The following is a 12,719-nucleotide window of genomic DNA, read 5'->3' on the forward strand; positions in this document are numbered from 1 at the left end:
GCAGCATCCTGGTCGAGTTAGCGGGCTTGGACTTGGACCTACACCGACTAGGTTGCCCCGCTCAAGTGGCGCTGGCCCTTCATATACTGTCGGGAGCTCTCAGGCGAGTACGAGAGCGAAGCGGTCGGGTTCCTCATCCTCAGAGGAGTTGCGAGAGGAGCTCAGACAAGAGTTAGAGGCCAGCATCGAGGCCAGGGTGGAGGCCATGATCGAGGAGCATGATCGTCAGTTGCAGGAGCATGATCGTCAGCTGCAAGAGCGTGATACTCAGTTCCAGGCGCAGCTTGACCAGCTCTTGGCAGCTGCTACGGCTATGCGTCATGTGGTGGTCCGTATGGCTCCAAACATCTCGATTCCTGAGATCCCCGACCTACGCCTGCCACCAGTCCCGCCCCTACCCCCCATCCGCCAGTCCAGTTCCAGCACGTTGAGCGGCCTGCCCACCCCCAGCCGGAGGATCCAGCGGAGGACGATCACGATGATGCTGCTTTTGCCCCTCACCCATGATTTATCTTGCTTTCATTGTATAGGATTTTATTAGAATTTTGATTTTATGATTTTATACACTATTTAGATATTTATTTGTTTACTTTATTTATTTATTTCTATAATTTTATTTATGTCAAGTATTAATTAATATTGAAATATTTATTTATTTATTACTACATGAACATTACAATTTATTAAACACATTAAACATGTTAATTAATCAAAATATTTCTATAAATTAAATATTTCTATAATTATTTATTAATTTAATAAATATTTATAAATGTTAATAATTTTGTTTATATAACGTGTTAATCAATATATTGTACTAAAAATGTTATTAATTTATTGCGCAGTATTTAAAATACTTTTGCAATATTTAATATTTAAAAATAATATCGTTTCTAGCGGTTAATAAACTGCAAGAAAATCAAGGCGAAAATTTTCTAGCGGTTATAAAACCGCTAGAACATTCAACCGAAACTCCCCTGGTTATGAATTTGTAGCGGTTACAAACCGCTAGAAATTTTATAACCGTTGGAGATTGAATTTCTAGCGGTTATTAACCGCTGGAAAATGAAAATTTCCGTTAAAACCACTAGAAATTTCTATCGGTTTGTAACCACTACAAAAAATATTGCATTTCTAGCGGTTATTAACTGCTGGAAAATGAAAATTTCCGTTAAAACCGCTAGAAATTTGTAGCGGTTTTGTAACCGCTACAAAAAATTGACCGTTGCACTTCGTTGGCAGCCTCCTTTATAAGCTAAAGCACTCCAACTGAATTCCATTTTAACTTCTCTTTGAGCTTCCTATGTCATATGTTCATGAAATTTGAGCAATATTAGTGATGGATAGGTCGTGGATCAACTTGCACCGGTCGACTCTGCAATACTTGGCTGGTCTAAACTATTTCTTGGATTTTGCTTTCCCAATGCTGCCATAAATGGTAAGATTCAATGTCCCTGTCCTAAATGTAATTTCAAGAAGTGGCATCCCAAAGATATTGTTAGAGAACATTTAATCTTTAAGCCCTTTCCGCGAGAGTACATATTTTGGCAACTACATGGGGAACGGCCAGATATGGGTGCTGAGTCAGTTCCAGTAGTTTCATGGATGGGAGTTCGAGTGGATGAAGCCGATGCCGTGAATGATGCTGTGCGTGATGCTTTTGGTGTTCACGAAAGCCTGAATCCCAATGAAGATGAAGTAGAGGGACCTCAACCGGAGTTTCTAAGAAACGAAACTGCTCGGGAATTTTTTGACCTCATGACCGAAGCTGACAAGCCTCTTTATTCTGGGTGCACAAAGTATTCGAAGTTGTCATTCTTGGTGAGGCTGTATCATATCAAATGCTTGTGTGGTATGACTGACAAGGCGATGTCCATGTTGTTGGAATTACTGGGAGATGCTTTCCCCCAAGCTGAATTCCCTCCATCTTTTTACGAAGCAAAAAAGATTATTAACAAGCTTGGCTTGAACTATAAGAAGATAGATGCATGCCCAAACGACTGTATGCTATATTGGGGAGATGATGCCAACAAAGAGATTTGTACGAGATGCAAGACGTCACGCTATAAGTCGGTACGGAAGGGCAAAAAGCAAAAGAAGAAACCGGCCAAAATTCTCAGGTACAATTATTACAGTGTGTTACTTGTTCCGTCTCTAAATATTCAATATTTGATATTCTTAAAACAATTGATTGTGTCATCAATTTTTTTAAATTGAGTCGATATTTAGTATTTAAATATTCGGTATTTTAAATTTTTAATATATTATTTTCTTAGATACTTTCCTTTGAAACCATGGTTGCAAAGAATGTATATGTCATCAAAAATGGCTCAGCACATGAGGTGGCACGCGACTGAGAAAAATCCAGATGGTAGGTTAAGGCACCTACGAGACTCGGAGGCGTGGAAAGCATTTGATGCGAAATTTTCAGACTTTTCCAATGATCCTAGAAATGTACGTCTTGCATTGGTAACCGATGGTTTCAATCCCTTTGGAAACATGAGCACAAGTTACAGTATCTGGCTAGTGGTATTAATTCCATACAATCTACCACCTTGGATGTGCATGAAGCAGAGCTCCTTTTTGCTTTCCATGATCATTCCTGGCAAGAAAGCACCTGGAAATGATATTGACGTATACCTGCAACCGTTGATACACGAATTGATCGACCTATGGGCGAATGGTGTTGAGGCATATGACTCACATGACAAGCAACTATTCAATCTCCGTGTAGCCTTGATGTGGACAATAAGTGATTTTCCCGGTTTGGGAACTTTGTCTAGCTGGAACGTGCATACTGGGTTGCCCTGTCCTGAGTGCAATTTTGATTCTGTGCCATGTCGCCTTCCACACAGTCGCAAGTGGTGCTTCATAGGACATCGACGGTTCCTTGATTCCAAGCACAGACTTAGATTGCAACGGATTTGCTTTGATGGGAAACAAGAAAAGAGAGATCCTCCTGTTACTTTGTCTGGTATGAATATTTTGCGGCAGTTAGAAGATGTTAATGTCGAGTTTAGTAAGAGTGTGGATCCCGAACGATTGGGACAACGATCTCGTGGGACATCTAATATGCAACCTATGCAATGGCGGAAGAGAAGCATATTTTTCACTCTTCCTTATTGGGAATCTAATTTGCTACGACATAGTTTGGATGTTATGCACATTGAAAAAAATGTGTGCGATAATGTGCTATATACGTTGCTCAATGAAGCTGGAAAGTCCAAAGATCATCTCGCAGCTAGAAAAGATTTACGGGCCTGGGAAATTCGTGAAGAGGCTTGGCCTGATGAAAACGACAAGTTTCAACCAGCTAAATTCACCTTGACAAAGTAGAACAAGGATATCTTCCTCTCGACGTTGAAGAACATAAAAGTACCAGATGGATATTCTAGCAACATCTCAAGGTGTATCGATCTGCAGGCTCGAAAGGTTACTGGGTTGAAAAGTCATGACTCTCATGTTCTTATGCAACAGTTACTTCCATTGGCCTTGAAAAACACACTTCCTTCTGATGTATCAGTGGTTTTGGTAGAATTATGTTCATTTTTCAAGAAGTTGTGTGTGAAGGTCTTGATAGCGGAAGAGCTTGATCAGCTGCAAAATAAAATTATTCTTACACTTTGTCACTTGGAGATGATATTTCCTCCATCATTCTTTACTGTTATGTTCACTTGACTGTCCACCTTGTTCGAGAAGCAAAGGTTGCTGGTCCAGTTCACTATCGATGGATGTACCCTATAGAGAGGTACTAGATTATCTTTTATTCTCGCCTCTTTAAATTTCACATTGTTCTTTCATTTACTCGTAATTATTAATGCAATTTTAACTTACAGGTACTTGGGAAAATTAAAATCATATGTTAGGAATAAGGCATGGCCTGAGGGGTCAATAGCAGAAGGTTATTCCGGAGATGAGGTCCTAACTTTCTGTTCAAGGTACTTTGATGACATGGAGACATCTTTTAACCGCCCGCGTCGCGTAGATGATTCTCCTCCTGGTCCTTCCACGTCAACTTTATTTCCTCCTGTTGGGAAACCAGTTGGAGGATATGAATTCTTCAGACTCACTCCTACAGAGAAACTCCAGGCACACAGACACGTTTTGATAAATTGCAGCCAAGTTGAACCCTTCATGTAATAAGTATATATATCATATAAGCTCACTAGCTTTTACACTTTATATTTGTTTCTTACTGACTCTTCTAACAAATTACACTTTACTGTAGTGAGTTTAGGAGTTACCTCAGGCGTCAGCTACGGGGGCGTGCACGTTCTGCTGACATTGATAAAAGAGTCCACGAAGAGTTTCCTAGTTGGTTTACACGTCGAATACGTAATGACAACAGCCCATACACAGATGAATTCAAAGCTCTTTCTCTCGGTCCGTTAGACCATGCATGAAAGTTTATCGTGTATAATGTTAACGGCTTCAAGTTCTATATGGTTGGACATGATCAGGGATTGCTCACACAAAACTCTAGAGTTTGCGGGACATTCGAAATGAGATGTTATGCTAGCAGTAGTGATGGCGATATGCGCTTTGGAGGCGTCACTTACTATGGAAAGCTAATTGACATTATTGAGTTGAGTTACCAGCTTTTCACTGTGACACTGTTCAAGTGCTCCTGGGCAAATACGACAACTTCACGGGGACTCGCTACTGACCATTTAGGCATCACCTCAGTTAATTTCTCTAGGCTTATTCATACGGGGGCATCTGAAGATGATGAGCCATATATCCTTGCTTCTGAGGCACACCAGGTTTACTATGTCGAGGACGAGAAACATAAAGACTGGAATATGGTCGTTCACCTCAAGCCACGGGATCTTTATGATATGGGTGATGGTGACATTATTTACGACAGTGAACCCTTCCAACCCTCGAATTTTGAAGACTTCTTTCCTCAAGGAGATGATAATTTGCCAATTATCAGGTATACGTCTTTTCTTAAATTATTTAAATAATTAACTACTAATTACTAATTTTTTCCAAATACATTATAATTCTAACAAATTTTTTTTAAAATGTGTCCTTTCAGGCCGGATGATGATGGAGAATAGTAGCATCCAAAATTTTTATTATTAAAAAAATTTTCCGTCCATAAATACATATGTATAAATTAAAATTGATACATTTTTTTTAAAAATAATAAATAATAAATTTGTAGCGTTTACATAACTGCTACAAATTTATTATAAAAATTATAATTTGTAGCGGTTATGTAACGGCTACAAATTATAACCGCTACAACATACTAGCGGTTATGTGTACACTAGAAAATGACTAACAGATACAAAATGCAATAAAACGCTACAAAAAAACCACTACAAATGTGTCACTGATCTCTATAAATATCATATCTTCTCTACATTCATTTACTCCATCTCTTTTCTTTCCTCTCCTATTCTTCCTCATAATTCTCTCTTTTTTTCTTACTCTCTCATATGGTTGTTTCTTTCTCTTTACTGTATGGTAAGTGAATTTTATTTTATAAGTCATTGTATCTTTTATTTGTTTTTACTTAAAATTTACTAACATATTTATTTCTCATTTTCTTTCATATTTTTCTTCCTTACACTTGTCATGCCCTCCTCAACTGTTTCAAATACTCCTCAACCTAACACTATAGGTTCAATATTACAAACTATCTCACATTCAATTCAACTATCTTATTAAATATTCAATTCAATTATCTTATTAAATTAAATTCACTTCCTTTGACACACTCATAATTTAATTACATATTGTTTATTACAAAATTTAAATATATAAAATGTAACACAACTAATTATACAAATTAACAAAAAATTCTTTAACATAATCTATTTAATGGTTTTTAAAATTATAATATTATATTTTCTAATAATGAAAAACCACAAAATTTTTTTTCTGGCACGGAAAACATTTCTAGCGGTTCTAAATGGCTACAAATATTTGGTGATTCCACAATTTCTAGCGGTTCAAACCGCTAGACATCTTTTTGGCGCCATTCCAAAAATTTAATTGGCGGGAAAATTTAATTTCTCCGAAATTTCTAGCGGTTCTTCAACCGTTAAAAATGTTGGCGCGCTAATGAAAATTTTTAATTCCCGGCAAAATGAGATTTGGTTCAGAATTTTTCTAGCGGTTATAAAACCGCTAGAATTTTTTTTTTCCTTTCAGCATTTTCTAGCAGTTGGTTAACCGCTAGAAATTGTCTAGCGTTTTGACCATGCTGTGTAGCAGTTGCCATAACCGCTAGAAATTTTTTCTTGCGCCTGGTTTTCTAACGGTTTTGTTAACCGCTACAAATGTTATTTGTTGCGGTTAAAACCGCTAGAAATGTCTCACTTTAACCGCTACAATTGACATTTTTTTTTTGTACTGATCACTCTAGCTTCCTGGCTAGAGCTGTGCCCGTAGCAGCAGGAAGATTAGTGGCTCATGAGGGTGTCCTTAAGGTACTAATAATATATATCACACAGCATAATTGCTTTCTTTTTTTTTTTTTTTACCAAAAAGCATAATTGCTTTCATTCTATTACTTTTTCTAACTTTTTGGTACTTCCACTTGTAAGTGTTGTTGCATTAAAACATTTCAGGTTGTTTGGCTTGATAGCGCATACTACCTCCCTACAGTAGAGAGCTTCAGAGAAGTCATTAGCTTTCTTGAGGAGCACGATTTAGACCTCTCCGCTGTCAAAAAACTTAAGAATTTATAATATAGTAATTCATTAGATTAATAGTTATCATATTAGCTTAATAAGCATTATGTGATATCTGACATGAATAAAAAATAATAATAATTATTTATATGCTGCCTTGTAAACATTGTATAGATTGAATTTTATATTTAAAATTTTCTAAATATTAGTATATATTTCATTGATCAGATTTATTATAATATTTAATTACAATACTTATTTGTAAATGAGCTGTTTGTTTGATAACGTCTCTAGTTTTTAACTCAATCCATTTAATACATTGATTCCAAGAAATATTGTACACATTTGAATGATTGATTAGTTTTGGATTTTACTGAAAAAGGTATAAAGGTCATTCACATTATACCATCATGACTCTCCCAGTCCTTTTCAAATTTCAATTATTTATGTTCTTATTTGGCAATCTCGCATTATTTACAGATGAATATAACACTTATTTTTTAGCAAGGTGGTTCATAAAATGAAACATTTATCAATCCTCAACAATTAATTTCTTTAGTTGAATAACCTTAGATCAATTTAAAAACGCTAACTACGCAAATAAATAAGATATTTGGTCAAACTTAATAAGAGTATGCAATAAGAACTACAATGTATACGAAGGAGTTCAAAATGTGGTATTGGGAGTCATTATTTGTAAGCAGATCAATTTTTATTTTTTTTTCATGTCAATTTAATCATTACTTGTTATTAAATTTTTAAAACCTAAACATTACTTATTTTCATTAATAACTTTTTAATTAATAGAGTATTAATCATTACCATTATTATTATATAATAAGTAACACCCATCTAGTTATTTACTAATAATTCATTATTCGAATGATAATCCAATCCAATTATTATTAAAATCATTGTAGGGGATATGTGTGAGGTGAGAGATTGTAAAGAAGTTGTTCATGTTAAGATAAAGTTTAAGTGCACAAAACTTATTGAAAATGTTGTTCTTAGTTGGATGAATTTTAAAACTTGTACTAATCTTGAACAATTTTGACTATACTATCTAGGAATATAATTCCCACCATATGGTATATGGAGAATTTTTCTGTAGTATTTATAGGTTATTAGTAAGAAAATCTCAACCTGTTTTGGGCTAACTCATATCCACACTACAAGAAGTAAGGCTGGACACAACTCAGACCCTCATCTTCATCTTCAAATAAAGAACCAGAACCTTACTTCAACTTCGAAATTTTGCAAGTAGGGCAGGCTGATCAACATTCCCCTACTTTTCAGTCACGAGAAGCTTTTCATATAACTGCTTATAAATTTACAATTACAAATGTCGATGAACTAAATAAATGAGTATTTACCCTTTCATGCCTTAAGTCTCAGGTTACATCATAAATTTGCAGGAGTAGACAGCGAGAAGACTCTGAAATTCTAGGAAAAAGAAAGTGTTTAAAACAGATTGTTCTGATTGTATTGACTGACGGGAAAATTTACCTGGTTAATTTACAGAAGTAGGATGCTCTCCGTGTATAACTTAATCATATTTACTATAACAAATTCTTCTATATGATATATGATATAGTCCTGCAGCTGAGATTGAAAATAGACGGCAGGTGAGAAAAGCAGATCTGAGGGAAAACGATGAAGGAGACAGAGCCAAAGATTCCAAATCTGCTACAGGCTTATTTAGATTGATTTATAAATAATTTTTTAAACGTGATTTACAGAATACGAAATAAATATATGTGAGAAAAATTTTATCTCGACTCATGTGAACTTATTTAGAAGTTCATTTTAAACGGAGTTCCAAACAAGTCCTACATCATTGGCAATGTTTCAGAAAAAGTCCCATGTTGTCTGACCGTCATTCTGAGAATCCAAGTTATAAGTCTTCATTGGCGGTAGAAATCTCTTATAAGTACGTTTTATATAAATTGAGACAAAACTCTCCTCACATGTTTGTTTTGTATTTTGCAAAATCACTATTAAAAAGTAATTTATAAACTACTTATAATCTATTCTAAACATTTTCATAATTCGTAAACCAACCAGTGAAAGCATCGTTTCGTTTCGATTCTGGGGGGCTAATTCGGAGACCATTATTTCCGAGATTTCCATTTTCCAAGCTGGTCAAAAGCTTCGGACTATCTTCGTGGTGCTCTCTCAATGGATGTGGCAACTTCTGCCTCTAGTTATGTGACCTCTCTGGACGACCGTATCAGGCTCAACGTCGGCGGGAAGCTCTTCGAGACGACGCTTGCCACCCTTCGTTCCGGTGGTCCGGATTCCCTACTCACCGCTCTCTCCCTCCGTTACACCGGCGATAACCACCCTGTTTTTATTGACCGCAACCCCGAGATCTTCTCCGTTCTCGTCTCTCTTCTCCGCACCAATCAGCTCCCCTCTACCGCTCGTCGTTTCTCCAAGCAAGAACTCGTCGATGAAGCCCTTTACTACGGCGTCGACGCCTAGCTCAGGTCGGCCATGGCGCCGTCACCGTTGGATGGGATCGACGCCTCTACCACCGCAAAAATTCGACCGGCGTCTGAAGGCTTGTCTCCCACTTTCACCGCCGCCGAGGTCGATGGATCCATTTGGATAGCCCACGGTGGTCAGATTTCTTGCTACGACTGGAATCTCAGCCACTCATGCACCATTCGAACTCATCTAGACGAAATTGATTCGATTTGCCGTGTCTGGCCGGAAATTGCGGCTATAGGGTCAGAATCCAACGCCGGACTACACTTCTACGATTTCTCCCATGGGTGCAACATCGGGACGGTTCAGTGGACTGATCCTTCTGATCTCCGTATCTTCAAGGCCCGAGTCAACGCAATAGCTGGCTCAGAGAGTTCGATTTTTGCCGCGTTTGATTGCCCGCATAGAGAGAATTGTGTCCTTGAAGTAGATAAAGCAAAGCTTCAGATCGTGTCTCAGCTCGCTAGACAATCTGGTAATCAGACTAAGCATACGGTTCCTGGGAAGCTGACGTGGGTACCCCAGACCGGCGTGCTTGTCGGAAGTGCAGTCACGAGCGGCGCTTTTGGATACTCTGGCTACATCAGACTGTGATGGGACCCTCGGTCCGGCGAGGTGGTGTGGGAGACGAATGAGCGGGGTGCAGGCAGAAGCAATGGGTTTGGGGATTCGTTTGCGTGCGTGGACGTCGACGTGGAAGGCTTGGCTTTGTTCAAGCTCTGCTCTCAATCCGGGGATTTGGCAATGGAGGACATGCGGCATTTAAAAGAGGATCCGTGGATTTATTTGCAAGAACCCAAGCTTGGTCAACGCCGGGGGAGTTAGCAGCAGTGTGTTTCATTGTTACAGGAAGCAGGTGTTTGTCGGGAGAAAGGGTGATTTAGAGGTTTGGTCCAGACTCGAAGGGGCGAAAAATGGTGCAGAAGTAGCTGGTGGAGATGCTGAGGGTTTGTATAGAAGAAATTTTGCGGATAAAATAGAGAATTCAGAGACAGGGATTATTAAGCAGATCAATGGTGGCGGGAGCAGGTTGTTTATTAGCAGAGAAGAAGTTGAAGGTATCGAAGTGCGGGAGAGTTCTTGTTCTTCTGGCGCAATTTCAGTTTTGTGATCAAGGAATTGTCATGGATATGAGAATTTGGTCTCAAAACGGCTTTATTTAGTTGAGCGTGGTCCGCCTACCTTACAACAGACCCTTTTGCATCATGCCAGAGACTTTTCCTCCCTGGAAACTGCAATTTTAGATGTGGCTTCGAATTCTATCAGCGTGTCACCGATGATTTTATACTTACAAGATAATTTGTTCCCGATGATATTTGTTTTATATCTCTGCCAATATTTCATACCCAGTTGCAAACTCGAATAAAGGAAGGAAGACGATTGTATTAGGCCCAGATAGCAAACATAAAACTTGTGAATGGGAGAATTTTTTATGGAACCAGAAATTGAAGTCATTTCTGGTCTATTAATTGCTTAAAATACTACTCTATTTTAGCATAATACAAATGACTTTGTCTACCACTCCAGTTTAGCACACCACTATTTGGAACTGTGAATCAATATGCTAAACTTTAAAACATTAGCATATCATTGGCAGGGAGGGATGACAGGGGTTGTCTTCGTACTACTACTCACCGATTGCTCTCTGAAGTATCATTGAATGACCAGAATCTTTCCTTATTAGAGCTCTGGTAGTTTGGTGCCTACAGTAGACAAGCTAAGCTTTCTTGTTATGTAAAGTTCCAGTAACTAGACCTTCTTTCTTCTTCTTTTGAAACTAGGTCGTAGACAAACATTGTTGGAGGAAGCATGCTTTGCAGGTGAACAGAGGTTTGGGATCTTAGCTTAACCCGTTCTGCTGCCATTATACATGCCAAAAAGTTCTTCAGATGCGATCTTGATTAAGTTATTCAAACTCATTGTTTTACCAGGATGTTAGGTAACCAGGATTGAGCTCCTCTAAAGTGCGACTGCTCTCAGAGAGTTTCGTACAAGTAGGTAATTGCTGGTGTAAAAATTAAGGGAGTCGGTTTTCATTCATCTGTTGGTTTATATCAAGTCATTCCTTCTCTGAAAATTTTCAAGAGTTGATTTCATTATCAGCGGTGATCTACCATGCCCCTTTTTGTTTCCTAGATAACCGAAGGCTAAAACACTGACAGGCAGCATGCCATATTTTACCTTACTAGCGCACAGCTCTCTTTTGCTCTAGGTTTCTCACATTTCTGAAACAAGAGTTTGTGAAGACTAAAAAATAGCGCTGAAACTTGCGGGATTGCTATACAAATGCCGAAGTGCAATTTCGCTGAGTGAAGTGAGATCAACGGCAGTGCTATTTTGTGTGTTGTTCAACTCAGGTTGAATGTGCATAGTGATATAAGGTTATAAGGTCCCGAGTTGGTTGGATGCTGGTTATTATGGTGAAGGAATTATGAGATCCGAGGTTAACGACTTTTTGTTGTAAAATGTGTGCATATGGGGATGGTATACCATGTTGTAAGCGACAATGGTCATTCTTATGTAAAACAGTAAAAAATTCGAAGGCTAATATTGAAGAATGTCAAACTTTCCTATGACATTTCCGTTGGCAGGCAAGTAAAGCTGTCCTGAGTTCTTGTCATTCCATTGTCATTTCAACTTACTTCTCGTGTTTTGTTTTTACCGTTAGAAAGGCAGATATTAGCCTCTTAATAATACAAGCGAAATCGATTCTATGATTTTCATATTTTGAATTAACCTTTTAGAAGTGATTTTCTACTATACGAAAGAAATATGTAAGAATAATTTTGTTGAAAACACTTTTTTCAAGTAATTATAGGAGGTTGCCCGTATAGAAATTTTCATAGCATTGCTCCATAAGGCTATTTTCTACAATCTGTACTTGCCTTTAAAATTTTCTATATTTGATTTACTTGTAATTAATTAATAATTATTTGGTGTAAAGAATGTACTATGTAAATTGGGAAAATCCCAGAGAAAGCCCTTAGAATATACAAAATCCCAGATTGGGTCCTTAAATTTCAAAAATGACAGAATGGGTCATTGACACAATCTGTCATTTGTGAAATTAAGGTGAATTGACAATTTTGTCCCTGGCTAAACAAAGTGAGTAGTTATTCTCTAAACAAATCTAGGTAACGCTTACACTATTCTAGTGATTACAAGATTAGTTGTAGTTAATAATAAGGTACCTGATAATAATAAGATACCTGACTATGCAAAATGAGTAGTTATTCTCTACACAAATCTAGGTAATGCTTACATTGTTCTAGTGATTACAACATTAGTTGTAGTTAATAGCAAGACACCTGACTATGAAAAAGTGAGTAGTTATTCGCTACACGAATCTAGATAACACCTAAACCCTTATAGTGATTCCTTAAATCATTGTAGTGAATGAATACAAATGAGGGTAAAATTGTCAATTCACCTTAATTTCATAAATGACAGATTGGATCAATGGCCCATTCTGTCATTTTCGAAATTTAAGGACCCAATCTGGGATTTCCCATATTCCAAGGTCCTTTTTTGGGATTTTCCCATGTAAATTTATACATTATATTTTTATATACACAAAAATTT

General features: G+C 37.5%; 1 protein-coding gene and 1 pseudogene across 1 annotated transcript in view; both read left to right on the forward strand.

Annotated features, from left to right (window-relative positions):
- The window catches only part of LOC114727942 (uncharacterized), a 68,043-nt gene that overhangs the window by 37,968 nt on the left and 17,356 nt on the right, over window positions 1–12,719 (forward strand). The gene's annotated exons all lie outside the window — the stretch shown is intronic.
- On the forward strand, window positions 8,826–10,248 carry LOC114727937 (BTB/POZ domain-containing protein At3g09030-like; annotated as a pseudogene).

The sequence above is a fragment of the Neltuma alba genome, unplaced genomic scaffold (genome assembly GCF_004799145.2).
Source record: "Neltuma alba isolate B1F8T4 unplaced genomic scaffold, ASM479914v2 tig00012515_pilon, whole genome shotgun sequence".
In the NCBI taxonomy this organism is placed as follows: domain Eukaryota; kingdom Viridiplantae; phylum Streptophyta; class Magnoliopsida; order Fabales; family Fabaceae; genus Neltuma; species Neltuma alba.